We start from the raw sequence: 5,068 nt of genomic DNA, 5'->3' as shown, positions 1-5,068 counted from the left end.
GTGTGTGTGTGTGTGTGTGTGTATATATATGTATATGTGTATATATATGTATATGTGACTCTCTGAGAAAGCTCCTTCACTTGTTTTCAACAATAACTGATTAAAAGAGCTAGTGAGAGAGGGTGAGTGCGATGGAGTACTCACAGAGTGACTCATTATGAATGGGTCCAGCACTGGTCGAATGGCGGATACACAGGTCGTGTGTATGAAATGTCTGTATCGTCACTGCGCTGCATTTTTATGAACTATGATATTCTGGCCATTAGTCACATCTCTGGCCCAGGTCCAGTAGCCTCCGTCTCACACACTGTTACTCTACGAACTATAGTTAGTTGCATTCAATGACTTTTTCTGTGTTCTTCGCCGTGGCGGCCGCAATAGCAGAGTTACTGGCGGAAACACTGGTACAAATACAGGTTAGCCCCTCATATTAAACAATATACAGCTGTGTTGATAACAATTGAAACTATAGACAAATGTAAGAAGTGTGGACCGGCGCTGTGTGGCGGGGCTGCGTGGAGAGTAAGACAAGAGAGAGTAGAGGAGAGATCCAACACATGCACGGCTTTGCAGAAGAAATGGGTCATGTATCGCAAAATGAGCTAAAAGGCGCTAACTAGCACCGCCACCGACTAGCACTTGTCACTGCTATTGTCTGAATGACAACACAGACAGGACAAAATGTTGTGTTTACTGGTAAACTGGTAAACCTTGAGACCGACGTATAACCAACTGCTATCTGTTGAATTTTCCTCCCGTTACACTGTGACTGTCTCCATCTAGAAACTAAGCTGCGCGATGCAGGGAACAACTCTGACTGGCACATGAGCAGACGGGTTTACAGAGCGTTAGATGCGCTATGCAAAAAAAACAACAGAGAGTTCTAGGAAATGACGCATTTAAAAAAATAGCTCGATCACGCAAATTTGATCGTGGGAATTCAAAATCGTGATTAATATTTGATTAATTGTGCAGCCCTAGGTCTATAGGTAGGCGCAATACGAGCCTCTCTGATCCAAGGGAACATGCTGGGAAAAATAGAACATAAGGACTTTGGGGAATGACATTCCCAAGAGCAAGGTTAGTAACAAGCATTTCTGGGACATGGATGCACATAAATGAAAAGATGGAAAGATAGAGGAGCTAAGTGTATCAAAATAAGTCCCCAGCTGTCTAAAACTATTACTACAGCAAAACCAATAGAGACAAGGTAAAGAGAGCTCCAGCCCGGTTGGGCTAGAACTCTCCCCAACCGGATCGGGCTGTATGTCAAGTCTCCCTTTAGTTTTATTATATTCTTGATTATATGATAGATAAATCTGAAAACTATGTGACTAACTACTACTCCCTAACAATATTCAATTCTATACCCTAACTATAAGCTTTATCAAAAAGGAAAGTCTTAAGCCTACTCTTAAACGTGGAGACGGTGTCTGCCTCCCGGACCCAAACTGGAACCTGGTTCCACAGAAGAGGAGCCTGATAGCTGAACGCTCTGGCTCCCGTTCTACTTTTAGAGACTCTAGGAACCACCAGTAACCATGCATTCTGGGAGCGTAGTGCTCTTGTAGGGTTGTAAGGTACTATGAGCTCTTTAAGATAAGATGGAGCCTGACCATGAAGAGCTTTGTAGGTGAGAAGAAGGATTTTAAATTCTATTCTAAATTTTACAGGAAGCCAATGCAGAGAAGCTAAAACAGGAGAAACGTGATCTCTTTTCCTGGTTCCCGTGCCGCATATAACAACGTGGCAGCGGATGTAAGGACATTATGTGCACCAGTGCGTCCTAGAGAACAAATATTACTCGCGCAGAAGCTAACAGGAGCAAACTAGCATTGCCACCAACTAGCACTGAATTTTCCTCCCTTCACTCTGTCCTCTGTGACTATCAACATCTTGAAACTAAGCTGCGCGATCCAGGGAACAACTGACTGGCTCATGAGAAGACAGTGGTTTATGGAACGGTAGATGCGCTATGCAAAAAAAACCGGAGCGTTCTATGAAATTACGCATTTAAAAAAAAAAACACTCAATCATGCAAAATTTGATCGTGGGAAGTCAAAATCGTGATTAATATTTGATTAATTGTGCAGCCCTAGGTCTATAGGTAGGGCCGCGCAATCATAGCCAGAAAGATAATCTCGATTATTTTGATCAATATTACAGAAGAAATGGGTCATGTAAAGCAAAATTAAACCATATCCATATAATTCAATTCAATTTTTTTTTATAGTATCTATTCATAACAAGAGTTATCTCAAGACACTATACAGATAGACCACACTCCAGAATTTACAAGGACCCAACAGTTCTAGTAGTTTCCTCCAGAGCAAGCAACAGTGCGACAGTGGTGAGGAAAAACTTCCTTTTAGACAGAAACCTCGGTCAGACCCAGGCTCTTGGTAGGCGGTGTCTGATGGGACATCATTGGGGTAATGTGATGGTAGGCTGTCATTTTGTGCCTGGTACCTTTAAAAATAGGTGCCTGGTATTTTAAGATTCTTAATATTAATGGTGGGCGGAATTGTTTTTGCTTTCTTCTTTTGGTTATGAGTCTGATGACCATAGTTGATTGGTCTGTACAGTATCCATCTGTGCTCGTCATTGCTGTTGAGATGTACAATAACGTAATCGATCAGATGCCAGTGCTTGGATCGGGGGTGCATCCAGGATGTTTTAGTTTTTTTTTTTGCCTGAACAGGTTGTTTGTGACAATGAGACTGCACATTTGGTCAAGAGTAGCACGCTGGAAGGATCCAATGATGCCAAGTCCCCAAGGGGGACGATTTTGTCTTCTGTTTTGGCTGACAAGATGTTTTCTTGGCTGGCATAAAAGGCTTCTTTGATGTCGTTGTGTGAGTCCAGAGTGGGACACTAACAACAGTGGCCATTTGGTTGCGATTTAGTTTTAGCCGGACTGTCAATAGGCCCTCCCTGTTGCCCTGGGGCTGTTCAGTGAGTTGCTTTACCAGGTTATTTTTTATTCCAAAGCTAACCCCATGTGTCCTGGGTTCACCAGCAGGCTTTCCTTTCCAAAAGAAGGTGTAGCCTCCCTTTACCTCTGTCAGTTCTTCTTCCTCCGCCAGTCTGGTCTCAGATAGGGCTGCAAGCCAATGTTGAATCTCCGCAGTTCTCTAGCTACAAAGGCAGACCTTCTTTCTAGCAGTTCACTGGAGTCATTCTCAAGAAGAATGTGCACATTCCAGGCACCAAAATTAAGCTTTCTGTGTTGGTAATCCAGCCAGGAGGGTGATGAGGCAAACAATTTTTTAGGGCATCTTTTCTAGCCCCCTCCCATACTGGGGTGAACAATGTGGTCCCTAAACAGAGCTGCTCAATCATGGGTGAAGGTACTGAAGAACTGTCCTGCCTCAGTCCAATAGTTCAACGACTGTTGATGCACCGACAGCCACCACACAGTCATTGACAGAGAGAGGCCCAGGACCAACAGTATGGACTCCATGACAGCTGGAAGCTCCATCTCTGCTGCAGCATTCTTCCACCTTTGCAGCCGTTGTAGTGATCCACTTAGGTACTCAGACATCATCCTCCGCCTGCTTTGCTGTTGAGGTCTTTTTCTTGAGTCGCGCTTCATGTGGCACACCCCCCTCGACCTTACCACCAAGGGTGACCCTACCAGGAGCTCAGCTCCAGATGGCGTTGCTCGTGGGATCTCAGGTACACACAAGCACTATCAAATTCATCAAATCAAGTCCAATCGATACACCTTGGCAAAAAGCTGTGGTAGAAAGAGAGCTGCAATGTTCATGGTCACTGAGCAGCGCTTACTGTTAAAAAAATACATGGAAAATGGCCTGGTATGTCATAGAAAACTGCTCAGTATGACATGAAGAGCCAATAGTAGACAAACTGTTATAACTGGATTGTTTAGAACAGTGGGTGTTAAGGAGAAACTCAGGAGCCGCACAACTGATGTTCACATACATGATGAAGGTTTGGAAAACAATAACTTACAAAGAAGCATTTAATAGACTCTCAATTGAGGAGAATTTTGGCAGGCAGTGCAGTTAAATCCCGATTAGGGTGTACGGTAAACCACGGTTGAAATGTTGACAGAAACAATTACTGGCTGGGATGGGCTACAGGACAATAGGCGAGCAGAAGGAGAACAGAAGGTCTGTATGGAGGAGTGGGCCAAAATCCCTGCTGCAGTGTGTGATCTCTGTAATTGCACACAAAGGTTTCTGTACCAAATATTAAGTTCTGCTTAATTGATGGATCAAATACTTATGTCATGCAATAAAATGCAAATTCATTATTTGAAAACACATACAATGTGATTTTCTGGATTCTTCACATGTAACGTCAAATACAACTTCATAGTCGACTTCATGTTCAAGTTGTAAATAAATCTTTCTGGATCTCAAAGTCAGACATCTCTGGTTCAAGTTCTTACCGGACACCCTACGGCGGGCCAGTGTTTCAGAAGCCAGTTTTCAATAGATTTTACATGCCTGTTGCATATATTTTTTTTAATATAATAAACATTGTTACACCAACAGTGCTTCCTGAAAATATTGAACAGACTTAAATACTGTGATAATACCAAAAATGTGATAATTATTGTCACTAAAACCGTGAGGTTAAATTTTCATACTGTTACATCCCTAATCATGATTTATTATTGTGTTGTGGCGTCCCAACTCTGAGATTTGTCTTGCTTCCCCAGATGCATATACTGTATTTCTTGCTCAAGCACGTCAAGTTTAGTATGCCAAGATATTGATGGCACCAAAACAAAAGATGCTCACTTAAAACCTATTTGAATCTAGCTCCTTCTGGGATGTATGCTCAAGTGGGTCAGGCCCCTTTACCCTGTTTCCACCGTCCCCCATAGGTCCTGGAACAAAACATTCCATTATCATGCAGCTGCCTAGACTCCCTAAATCTGTGAAGGGACAAGGGACCGTTAAAGGGGCAGCTACGGCTTTAACTTCTTGGGCGGACGGTTCCCGTGCACGTAAACTCACCGTTTTTCGAAAGTGCTGACTTCTTTCCTAAATTGTAAGCATTAAACCGTCATAAACACGCTCATGCCATACATCAT

General features: G+C 43.0%; 1 protein-coding gene across 2 annotated transcripts in view; it reads left to right on the top strand.

Annotated features, from left to right (window-relative positions):
• The window catches only part of tollip (toll interacting protein), a 29,670-nt gene that overhangs the window by 12,898 nt on the left and 11,704 nt on the right, over nt 1–5,068 (top strand). The window lies entirely within an intron of this gene.

The sequence above is a fragment of the Etheostoma cragini genome, chromosome 1 (genome assembly GCF_013103735.1).
Source record: "Etheostoma cragini isolate CJK2018 chromosome 1, CSU_Ecrag_1.0, whole genome shotgun sequence".
Classification (NCBI taxonomy): domain Eukaryota; kingdom Metazoa; phylum Chordata; class Actinopteri; order Perciformes; family Percidae; genus Etheostoma; species Etheostoma cragini.
This window is presented reverse-complemented; position numbering and strand designations above follow the sequence as displayed.